Source organism: Adiantum capillus-veneris, chromosome 19, assembly GCF_014529385.1.
Source record: "Adiantum capillus-veneris isolate H3 chromosome 19, ASM1452938v2, whole genome shotgun sequence".
Taxonomy (NCBI): domain Eukaryota; kingdom Viridiplantae; phylum Streptophyta; class Polypodiopsida; order Polypodiales; family Pteridaceae; genus Adiantum; species Adiantum capillus-veneris.
In genome coordinates, this window is record NC_140949.1 from 40,169,584 (window position 1) to 40,182,809 (window position 13,226).

Below are 13,226 nucleotides of genomic sequence, written 5' to 3' on the forward strand. Positions count from 1 at the left end.
ATTATAATAGATTCCCCAAAGTATATTCCTTCTCTGGTATTGATATCAAAGGGTTTCTATTTACTTTACTATATTCCCTTTTTTATCTTTCCCAAAAATTGTAGTAATTTTACTGGGGTATATAGTTAAACTAATTTTCTAGTGGTAGCATAATTACCACAGGTTCCTTGAGGTCTAATAAACCTTTGATAAAGATCTCAATTCAATTTAAGTCTATTTACTAATTTCCCCTATTTAAATTCCTCAAAAAAGAGGATATTTTAGCTAGAGTAATTAGCTAGATTAATTTTTTGGATTTCTCCTAATTATCACGGGTTTTTGAACATCTGATTTACCCCTGATAATTATATGGAAGGATTTGAATTCCATTTACTAATTTCCCCTATTAAACTTTCTCAAAAAACAAGGTATTTTAGCTAAGGTAATTAGCTAAATTAACTTTTTGAACTTCTCCTAATTATCACGGGTTATTGAACACTTGATTAACAATTGATAATTATATGGAAGCATTTGAATTCCATTTACTAATTTCCCCTATTAAAATTTATCAAAAAACAGGGTATTTTAGCTAAGATAATTAGCTAAATTAACTTTCTGAACTTCTCCTAATTATCACGGGTCATTGAACACCTAATTAATCACTGATAATTATATGGAAGCATTTTAATTCTATTTACTAATTTACCCTATTAAAATTTTTCAAAAAATAGAGTAATTTTAGCTAAAGTAATTATCTAACTTAACTTTCTGAACTTCTCCTAATTATTATAGGTATTTGAACCCTCAATTAATCACTGATAATTATATGGAAGCATTTGAATTCCATTTACTAATTTTCCCTATTAAAATTTCTCAAAAAATAGGGTATTTTAGCTAAGATAATTAGCTAAATTAACTTTTTGAACTTCTAATAATTATCATGGGTTACTAAACATCTAATTAACGGCTGATATTTATATGGAAGCATTTGAATTCCATTTACTAATTTCCAATATTAAAATTTCTCAAAAAACAGGGTATTTTAGCTAAGATAATTATCTAACTTAACTTTATGAACTTATCCTAATTATCACGGATTATTGAACACCTTATTAACTACTGATAATTATATAGAAGCATTTGAATTCTATTTACTAATTTCCCCTATTAAAATTACTCAAAAAACAGGGTATTTTAGCTAAAATAATTAGCTAAATTAACTTTCTGAACTTCTCCTAATTATCATGGGTTATTAAACACCTAATTAACCACTGATAATTATATGGAAGCATTTGAATTCCATTTACTAATTTCCCCTATTAAAATTGCTCAAAAAACAGAGTATTAAGGCCTAATTAATTAAGAAAACTTCTCAAAAAATTATAGGATAATTTTCCTAGATTAATAACTGTCTAATGTATCTCTGATAAATAATTCAAATTAATCTAATCCTAATTAATATTTTTACCATTAACTCATGGCTAAATTGGCTAATTTCAGCCCTAATATGAGAGGATAAATAATTAGCTTAGTATTACTAAGCTTAATTATAATAATCAGCAGAGATTTATTAATTTAAAGAGGTTTAAGAAGCATATATAGGCCTAATCTTTGATTAATTAATCATTTATCTTAATCTAACCTTACTAATTGAGAGGGATTAGGTTAATTACCTGTTAGGATAATCAATTAGAGACTTAACTCTAATGATTTCTGCATAGTGTTTCTCCCTAGATGAGAGAGAAATTCTCAAGGCTCCGAGTCTAACAAAATATGAAGAGAATGGTCCTATTTATAGCTTTTCCTGGGCATCTGGCAGCTTTTGGCAGCTTTCCCCTAGTCCAAGCAACCCCCCAGGCTAGAATTTGCGCATTTTTTTGCCATCACTGCCCCTGGCAAGTTTCCACAGCTTCCACACTCACCCCATACCTTCCAGAATTTGCCTGTTTGATTTTTGCAGATTTTCCATGATGAAATTTGGAATTTCTTATTTAACTCTAGAACCTTAGTGTAAAGAAGTCTTTGCTAATGATTAAAATGAACCCATCCAATTTTTGTTATTAATTAAATTTCTATGGTAATTTTCCAGGTCCCGTAACTGTTCCCGTTTTTATCGGAATCAGATTCTGAAAATTTCTAGACATAGTAACGCTCTGCTTATAATTCCAAAAATACCAAAATTATTAGTGTTTGGAGTCTTGCAATAGTATTTTCCATTAAGTTTTTCAAGCTTAGTACAGTTTTGAAGGTTTCGTAAACTGGAAACCTTACATATCAGCAACAACAAGTGTTTAGAAAGAGAGACTTCAACCTCAACCATGCACAGATAGATTTCATTGGATGTCAATTTTATATTGATGGTATTTATAGATCTCAAGGAACAACTATAACCTACGATGAGTACAACAATATCTTCATGAACCTCACTTTGTTGCAAACTAGAATGGTTGAGTTCTACAATGTAACATTTGAAGAGACAGGTGGCATTCTGCATTTTTTTTGAAGCTAGATGAGTGTGAGATCCTCAAAGACAAGAAGCTAGAATGAGTCACAATACCATTTATGAATAGGGCTCTTTCAAAATTCCCCATTGATGATCCTTCATACTTCAGTGTTCAATAAGAAACATACATATGGTGGCTTGGTGCTTTTCAGGTATTCCATTTCCATCTTCTCTTCAGCTTTAGTGAGCCCTCTTGAGATTTAATTTTAGATTTAGTTTCACATCTCATGCGGATTTAATCTTGAAGGTAAAGAAAAAAGACCACGACATTTTATATTGGGTCTTCTATCAAACCCCTATCCCTGATATCATTGATAAACAAATGAATCAAGGAAAGGTGTTAGTTATCAATGGGAGGGGAGACCTTAAAACACTAAATTGTATATATAATTGTGGAATGGGTGCTATGGTAAAGGCTGCATGCTAGTATTGCATGGAGCTTGTAAAGACGATGGACCCAAAATGGTGGAGAAAGGCACCTACTCACCACAATGAGGATCCTAATTTCTACCCAGTTCTAGATATTCCACTTGTCAATGTCCACATTTGTACAATGCATGCTCTTTGAAAAATTGTTGAGAAGTTGGTGTATATGTACATTGGGTTTGCTTGGAAAATCAAGAACTCAAAAGAACAACGCTTGAACTGGTTTTTTCAAAGATGGGTCTCCATGGGGGCAATGTGAAAATCCAGTGGGATGAGAAAAGGTCAACCAATGATAAAGATGTACCTTGCAAACCATCTATTGGTGGGGCAAGCCACTTCATTTTTTATCACAACCAACAGGCATCAAAGATAAGAAGCTAACCAAGCATGGAAGGATATATCATTCCACTTACGTCAGCAAAACTGAGTTTCAATAATGGAAGAATCTCCATATGGCAATGAAGGACCAGGAACCCACAATTCACAATGCCAAGGGTGAAGTGTGGCATTCCATCGATGTGCTATTTTAGATGTGTGACAAAGATGAGTGGGCACAAAATGATCTAAACAAGTTTAAGAAGAACCTTCAGCTACTACTAAATAAAGCATTTCAGACATCATGGACTAAAACTTAGACTACTCATTACATGGTATTGTTAAAGCACCCTTTTCAATGATAAGGCTAAAAGGTTGTTTAAAATTCTTGACAGCTTGTTTTATTTGTAGCACATCCTTTTCAATCACTTACCATACTTCGTTCAAACTTATGGAAACCCAGAGATATGGAGTTCACCCAAATCTTGAAAAAGTCTCATTACATGGCCAAGAATGCATATTTCAAAGGAACACAACATGGTGGCTCTCGAGATAAGGCAAATAATTTGAAAGCGATTTTTTAGTGGTTTTATCGCAAAATCCTTCATCGGTTGCAACAAAAACATGTATATGGACTGTTCGGCAATAGCACAAGCAATTAGACATTTGCAACAACAGAAAAGGAAACAAGTAGAGGCATTCAATAACTCCAACGCTCATTAAGGCCAGAGAAAGTGGAGAGAGACACTGCAATATGTTAACCATAGGTGGATCAAAAGATTTTGATTTTAGGTCACAACATGTACAAGAGATACCTAATTATATAATCAATAAAATACAAGTCACAAGTCTCTCAACTTGATGAGAGATAGTGGATATCTTTTGGCACATTACCCTTGTATCAGATCATTAAATGTTTTCCATAATCTAATAGTTCATTTGGGTTTTATTTTCCCAAAGTGAGTTCCATTGATGTGTGTGTGTAATAATAAGCCACACAACCACCAGTGTACCCCACACAGTATCCAACATTTTGTAGCGAAAACTTTGTTGTCGAAGATAACTTTGTCTACATTTTGTGATAGCATTGGTCCACCAAGGAAGCGTGAGAGTTTCTTGAGGGCGAATGTTGCAGTACTTCGCTCTTGGGACATTCCATTGTGAAAGACTAGTATGGGTGCCTCAGATAGTCTGGCAAGGTATTGTCCTAGTTCGGGTATACTCATTGCCGATGGTGTATCTTTGTATAGTGGAATGACGATAGATTTACATGTAGAAAACACAATGGAGATAGTGTGACTGACTATATGCTACTCTTCAAAGTCACCATGTATTGTATAAATAGTTTAATGCTTGGTCAATGAACCTCAAAATCATACTATCAAACATTATGTATTGACCTTACATGTGAAGAAACAATTAAGGGTGACAATCTCAACCAAATGGAAGAGAAGTTATCTCTTTGTATGGATTTTAAATGGACATTAATGTATATTGAATGGTTGATAAAAAGTTATGAATGAAAAAGCTTAATTATGGGAAGCTTTCAAGATAGTTCTTTTTTTTGTGTCAAAGAATGCTTTGCTATAAATCATGTCCATGGTATCAACAAAGACAAACTAGGTAAAAAATGGTTTGATAAACAATGTTAAGATGCTCAAAAGTCCTTGATAAAACTAGATGCAACTATGGACAAAGACAAGTATCAAAGTCATTTGTATATATACAAGGCATTGATTCAGAAGAAGAGAAGAACATGGGAAGTCAAGCATCAATTTTTTCAAGTCCAAGAAAAGGCACGCACATGTGGAGAATTTTGGAGAAAGTTGAAGGAAAAGCCGGTCGAGAGTTTTGGTAGCTTGAATTGTATGGATATGTTTACACATTGTATTTTATGGTTCAGTCCCATGTATGCCCTGATTTCTTACTATTGAGGATGTGTGAGCCTGTGGGCTTGAAAAGTTGTCAACTCTTCTTGAAAAATGGCAAATCTTCATGGTATCAATCCAAAAATGATCAAATGGATATGAGATTTTACACATGAATGGATGCATGATATGTTCAACCTTCAACATGGTAGCCTTGTGATTGGAGCACGAACTGGGTCAAGCGTTTGCATAAAGGAAGGGATGTAAAAAATGTAAGTATTTATCAGACTATGGTGATTGGGTCTCTTATGGAAAAGTTATTTGGGTGCGTAATGGAGAAAAAATTGAGTGATTGGGATGAAGAGAATAGCAAGCGTGCAAAAGGACAAGCAAGGTTTTGTCGATGCCATAGCACGATTGATCATCTTGTCACTCTTTTTATTCTCAAGGAAGAAAGATGATTGAAAAGTAAGCAATTGTAGTGTTTCTTTGTGGACTTCAAAAAATCCTTGATATGATTCTGCATGACATAAATCCAAGTGCCAAGCAAGTTTATGCTTGCGGTTTCTCAAACTTATGAGAAGGTGATGTATCAATTGTGCATAGGAAGAGAAATTTCATAAATTTTTGCAAGCACTCTTGGGGTTAAGCAAGGACGTCCGTTGTCGCCAACTCTCTTTGGTGTATGCATCAATCAATTGGAACAAATGATACTTCACTTTATGCAAGAAGAAGGCATTGAGGAGGTCACTATTTTCAATGTAGTAATCATGCTCTTCATGTATGTGGATGATCTAGTGCTTCTAGTACACGCTTTAGAGGATGCCCAAAATCTTATGGTTGTCCTCGAGAACTTCTGCTTGCATAATGGGTTGATTGTGAATGAATCCAAAAACAAGGTTATGCTTGTGAAATCCAAAAGCCATGCATTGTGTATAACAATGTGACACTTAAAGTAGTTGAGAGATTTAAGTACTTTGGCCTTGAGGCTCCAACCAATCACAAATGACATCAATGTGCTATGTGTCATTTAACCGGTGCATAGGAAATTAGCTTGTTGAAGAAGTTTTGAAACACAAGATAAGTTATCAAGATATGTAAAAAGAACTTATCTATAAGAAAGATATGCTATCAAGATAAGAGAAGGTACTTATCTAAAATGTGCATAAAAGAGGGTTTCTCTTCTCATTTTACACTTCTCTCCTTCATTTTCTCAAGGTCAAAACTTGAGAGTAAGCTTGAGAAAGCCATAGACAAGCCTCTTTCATGCACACCTCATACACACACACACACACACACACACACACACACACACACACACACACACACACACCTCTCCAAGAGAAACCATGGCCAAAACCCTAATCAAGTTTTTCAAAACATGATCTTCTTCTTTCCATTACCCTCTCCTCTCCTCTCTACTAATTCTCAAGATTTTCATAGCTTGAATTCTCTTTTCCTCTTGCCATTGTCTCATTCCAAGTAGCCAAATGGTAGTCTTCAAGTGAAGTGAAGAGGGAAAGAGCCGAGTACATCAAGACACTTCTTTAATACTCTCTCAAATCAAGGAGAAGACTCTACCATATACACACAAGGGTATCGTTTTCTTATTCTCTTTATGCTATTACATTTGCTTGAAATTGATTTACTTTTATGCCTACTTAAATTCATGTTTAAGATCTCATGTTTCCATAAGCAAGCCTTTCCCTTCCTGCTTGAGAAGAAGAAATAACTTCTTAATTTTGTTATTTCCTTCTAATTATGGTTCATCACTAATCATAACTAAACATGTTGCTAACAACTAACCACGATGTTATTTCAAGTTACATTATTTCAAGTTTCTTAGACTACCAGACTAATATGGCATAGAGAGAGTAGAAAGCACTCTCTTTAACCATAGATGACTGGAGGTCATAATTATCTAAATATTTCAGGTTTCCTTATTTCAAATTATTTAGATTACCAAACTAATGTGGCATAGATAAAGTAGCTGAAAGCACTCTCTTTAACCATAGGTGATTGGAGATCATATTTCCTAAATGGTATGCATGAAGAATGGTGACTAATATCTTTAATTATCCCTTAATCTCCCGCATAAACATTTTTATTGATTTATAACTTAATTTATTCTTGTATTGCTCTTGTAAAGATAAATATCATAAATCAAAGGCAGCTAAGTAATGGAATTGTTCTTGGTATTTTCCAAAAGAGAAACTATAATGCTCTCATAAAGGCCCACAACTTTTTCTTATTTTGCATGAACTATGTGTGTCAAAATTTTAGTGATCTACTAAAGATTATTATCTAATTCTCTCAAGAAGGAGTTGAGTTTTCAAGGGTATATTTATCATAACCAAAGGAGTTATCTTTGAAAGAGGGTTTCCATAAATGGGGTTATCCGTTATCCCCTCTTGACAATTGGAAAACCCCGAATCCTTAAACCACTCCTAGCTACAAAAATAATCCTCTCCACAATAGAGAGGTATTCCTAAATCCCATCTCAAAGAACACTTTTTAATCATTCATACTCCATTGCATGTGCACTTCTCACTACATTAACATGTTCACTATTAGGAATGTTGCATTTTTACTCTTGCACTACCATTCATTGAAGGGATATACTCATACACAATCAAGCATTGACTCTTGCATAATCACTCAAGAGAAGTTTACAATTGTAAGTTGGTGCATTCTAAAGTTCTATGTTTGCAATTCATGGTCTACACTAAAGCAAAGATCATCCTAAAGAGCATATGCATTTATCTTTCTTTTTTATATTATTTCAAATTTGTTCTGCAATTGCAATTTGGAGGGGAGTTAGGGGATAGCTTTGCGGAAGTGTTGATCGTGTTGCTCGAACATAAAACTCCCATCGCTTCCATGGAGATGTCTTATGGATGGAAAATGTTTCAAAGAAAACAAATGGAAATCTCCCAAGACGCTGTTAACTTGAAACTTACGTTGAGACAAAACCTTAAACTCCCAAGAGACTCATTGTATTTCTTAAGGTCTTGCTTAAGTAGACATTAAAAGGAAATAAAAACTTAACGATTATGACTCAAGGAACTCACTCTAAATTTCAACTAGGATTATAATTTTATCGAGAAGATTTGACATGGATAGCCCTAGCATACAATAGAAAATTTTATTGTGAACTTTTTCTTACATGTTTAGAAAAGGTGGGTGCAAGTGCTTACCTGTGGGATGTAGCGAGGGATGGTCCTTTTCGGCTAGGACTAATAACTGTTGGTCTATGTTTGAGCTTGAGTTCATTCAATCCCTAGAAATGAGATTGGATGGAGTGAGCCCCGGCCCCGTGGTGAGACCCATGGATGCGTCTCTAAATTGGCATGGTCTGCCTAGGCCTGATGCCGACAACAAAAGAAGAAAGAAAAATAAATCCATGAAGGGACCAGATAAGGGAGGAGTCTTGACCACGTGGTGAGGCCCATGGATAGAGTGAGTCCCGACCGCGTGGTGAGACCCATAGATGCCTTTCAAAATTGGCCTGGTCCACATAGGCCTTATGCCGATAAGAAAAGGAGGAAGAAAAATAAATCCATGCAGGGACCATATAAGGGAGGATGATGTGGTTTAATTAATGAACTCTTCTAATTCTTTGGTAAAAAGAAACCTTGGAAAGGCTAAGAACCTAAATGGGCTATCTCGCAATTGTCCTCATTAGTCGAACCTTTGCTCTGCTTCTCAAAATATTTATTTATACTAAAGAAAAATAAAAGTAGAATATTCAATAAAGAAAAAAGGTGGGAACGACTTGATAAATGCACACTTGCAAGGGTATGCAACAGTTGCATGTTTCTTTCAAATGTTTGAAATATATTCCTGGTTTGACATGATTGGAATATTGTATTCTAGTATCATAGTATTACCTTAGAAAGGTGCATTTACCAAATGGTTTGTTGGGAGGGTGATTCTAGTGGGTTAATTGTTGGCCAAAAAGTTGAACTCCATTTTATGTTTTCCATAAGTTAAGTCAAAAATGGGGGAAAGGGATTCCGAACTACTCAAAGTTGGAAATAAGGAATTTGTGTAGTATGTAAATACACTCATCTTAGGGGAACACACTGACGTTTGTGTTCGGTCATAAATGGGAAAAAAGCATCAATGACCTTGAACCAACGGTGAATTAGAGAACTCTCACCGGTTGACCGTGGAAGGTAGAATTCAAATCTAGTCTGATGGCTTTGATTGGATAGTTTTGAATCAATAAGGAAATATATTTGTGGGTTAAGGGTTCCATATGAGAAAAAGTGAATATTATAACCCCCTTGAGTGGGCATCGAAGAGCAAGAAGAGTTATGTTTAGGTGCACATGTTGGTCTCAAGCGGGAGGGATGTCAAGAATTCTGGTGTATCCATTTGGAGATGGTGCATCCGGCAGTCCTTGGCATGGCCCTCACAAAAGTGGTATCAAAACATAGCTTCCTTGGCCAGATAAAGCTTTTCAGTTGGACTTTTGTAGGAAGAGAGTGAGGTATTGACAAAAATGGCACGGGATTATTAAGAAGAGAAAGTTCTCCAATTTGTACACTAACAACTGTAGAAAAGAAAGAATAAAAGAAAGAGGACATGATAAAGAAAATTTTCTACCTCATCTTTCCTACCAAAGAGAGAATTAGGAAATCTGCAAATATGGACGACCCCGTACAATATATCTAGAATAATGCCTTGGGGGCCATTACTATGATTTGGATAGTCTTTGTCTAGAAATGGTTATAGAAAAATTGGGAGAATGTCCCAAGTACTATTGTTTGACCCTTGTTGAAACATATTGGCATTATCTTTGGACTTGCAAAGTTATTTTTTATCCAAGTCTATAATACTATATTTTGCATTACTATGAACCCTAGGGATTTAAAGGCAATCCTCTCAAAAGCATGAAATGGGAGAAGTTATATATATTTTTTAAAAATGTTAAAGAAGTGCTTTCCAACTATTTGCCAAATGTAAATTTTGAAGGCGATAAAGAGAATCCATCTTTTGAAGTTTATAACTTTTAAATAATTTTAAATCTACCCTTGAGTATTTGTGAATCTATTGCTAAGAGGAAGTAGTTTTGTTTGCCATAGCCATAAAATATGTCAAGTAAACTCCCGAGAGATATAGCTTCTTGAGACTTGTATGTAGGTAACACTGTAGATTTAGTGCTTCCTTATATGCATCTCAACTAATTAGCATAACATGCTTGCAAGTGAATGATTATAATAGGATAGTGGGGTGGACCCACCATACAATGATAAAACATTAGGAAATTTTGGAGGTCATTTGGAGGGCCTTATTGAAGAGAGAGAAAAGAAGGCGCAGCCAATAAGACGCAACCTTACGTAACATAGAAATGCATGGAAAAAAACACAAAAATGAAAGAAAACATTTCAAAACATTAAGTTTGTTCTATTTTTGTAAGGTAACTTCCTCATCTCACAAAGTAGGGCTCAATGTCAGTAGCCGTCAAGTTGCTGACACTTGACTACTAATTGATAGCTAACTCTCTCCCTTCATTAAAAGATGTCCACTACCTTTATGAAAGGCTTTCAAAACTCATTCTCCCTCCATTATACCTATGGCTTCATCTTCTACCCGCCCAAGATGTTCTAGAGGTTGCTCTACACTATCTCCAACTAGCCTCACCATTAGTGTGCCAAGAAGACCATGTAGTAGCATAAGCACTATCTCAATCTCAAACTCTCTCACTACAGATAACAGGTGGCAAGGGTACATGAGAAGCAAAGGTTCTCGGGTTCTTATGTAGCCAAGAAGGAGAAAAAGATCGAAATCAATAAACATGTTTTGTTCTGCATGGAAAGCAAGAGTTCTGGATTTCAAAGTTGAGGTTGGTAAGAAGATTGTGAAAGAAGTCTTTGTTGAACATGTTTTCACTCTCTCTGATGTGATTGCTAATGGCGGCGGTGTCTCCATGGTGCATAATTCACGGTGCAACTGTAAGTTAATTATTTAGCACTCCTCTATAAATGTTCTCTTACATTTCAAATGTGAATCAATTTTTTAATTCTCTTATTATAGGTATATAATTAGGTTATACAGATGTTTGTATTTATTTCTATTCTCTTTCATTCAAAGATGTTTATCCTTCGTCATATGAGGAATGGGAGCCATTGGAGTGCATTATAGGTATTATATCTGTGACCCATGCTCATATTGGGGTCTTGCAATATGCTGGCAAAACTAGCAAAAGCCTCGCAGACGAGGGTATTTTCTTCTATGACCATTTCTACCAACTCAATCAAAGGAATCAGAGAGGAGTGTTGGTGAAGGTTCCACTACCAACCAACTGGAACTCCATGGATGGCCCGTTCTCGACACAACAATGAGTGAGTCATTGAGGAGCAGGCTCTATAGGGATGTTTAGAGGTCTCTCTGAAACTCTGTACCCACTAAATTCGTGAAACTTGCAAATTTCTACCTTGTTGGTCTCTTTGTTGAGTTATTTCATACCTGCAAAGTACATGTTGCTAAAACTACGCTGCTCTGCAAATCATTTGATTCCCTCTTGTGTGATAAGCTTCTTGATTGAGGGTGGCATGTGAAAGAAACAGATGGCATATGTTGCAAGATTTCTCTTGACACTTTCATTGTCAAGTATGTGCTTGCAACACTGACATTAATAATCTCTTTTTGGTACAAGCGTTCTCACATTCTTGAAGGTTGCTATGTGCCTATGGATCAAGAGGTAGCAAGTTTGGCAAACAATGCTGTCATAGACGTGGAAGTGGTGGACAAAGAACTAAATCTTATGACATTAATTACAAGAAGGTAGCAGTGCAATCTTTTGCAACTTCGACATGACATAGTGGAGGAGACTGCCAGCTACAATAAAAAACAAGGATTTAATTAGAGGCCAAGTACACAAAAAGACCTTAAAGGTAGAGAAGAGCACTTATTTTAGGCATAAATAAACAATAGAGTCTTTAATTTGTGCATTGGGATCTTTCAAAATCCCAATATCAACAAAATCCAGTGCTAATTGCCTAGTACCATCAGCAAGGGGAATGGTTGCTAACAGTCCTTGTTTCATGGAATGTAAAATATCATTGTTTCTTTCATTTAAGTCTGTGGTGACTTGCCCATAATTTCTCCTTTGGGCCTCTTCATGAGCAGCAGGAGTTTGTATCCTCTTTAATTTCTCTGCTTCCAAGTGACGTCTTTCTTCTTGCTCAGCTCTAGCTCTAGTGTTCAAATCATGAGTAACCTCATGAATCTTTACCCCATGATCCCGGTGGCCTGGTGGTATTAGCAATATATCCTTCATTTTGGGGTCAATAAACTAGGGATAAGGAGCTTATCGTATCTCCAACGTATTCTCTTGAGCATCTCACTGTCCTTGTCCATTATTGTCACCCGGTTAGCATGAGAAGCAACAATAGTGATATCATTAAATGAAAATTCTCCAGTAAAAAATCTTCTCCTGCTTCTTGAAGATCATAGAGCAGGGCAATAGCCTTCCATCTCATTGTACCAGCACATGCTTCCTCACAAATTTGCCTTACTACTCTTTGGAAAGGAAGTTTAGGGACACAAAGCTCAAGCATTTCTGATCTTTTTTTATCTCCTTAAATAAACCCATGTTTCTTTGAATATTCTTCATTCTTGGTCCCTTCAACATCTTCATTGGTTTGCCTGAAGTTTTCTTCTTACTAGAAGACCTTCCACATGCTTTCTTTGCAAGCCTTAGTCCTTTCCCTGCCTTCCTTGTTGTTGCCTTGGTTCTTGCCATTCCACTGTAAGAGAAAAATGCAAAGGATCTCTCTCTCTCTCTCTCTCTCTCTCTCTCTGTGGATCACGGAGCACAGGCTCAGCTTTGAGACAGGATAATAGCTTATTGCGTGTCGTGATCCACAAGTGGATGGAGAAAGATTTGAAATCTAGATCATGCCTTTTAAGCAGCAAGCCTCAATTTTATTGATGATGAAATAGTGTGTAAAATAGTAATCGAGATGTAGTACTCTGTGTGTGTGTGTATGGATCATGGCGCACAGACTCAAAACCAAGCAAAGAAAACAATCCATCGTGTGTCATGCTCCATTTCGTGACATCCCTCTCTCTCTCTCTATGTATCTTCCTCTTTCAAACCAAGCAGGCAATAAAAAACACTATCT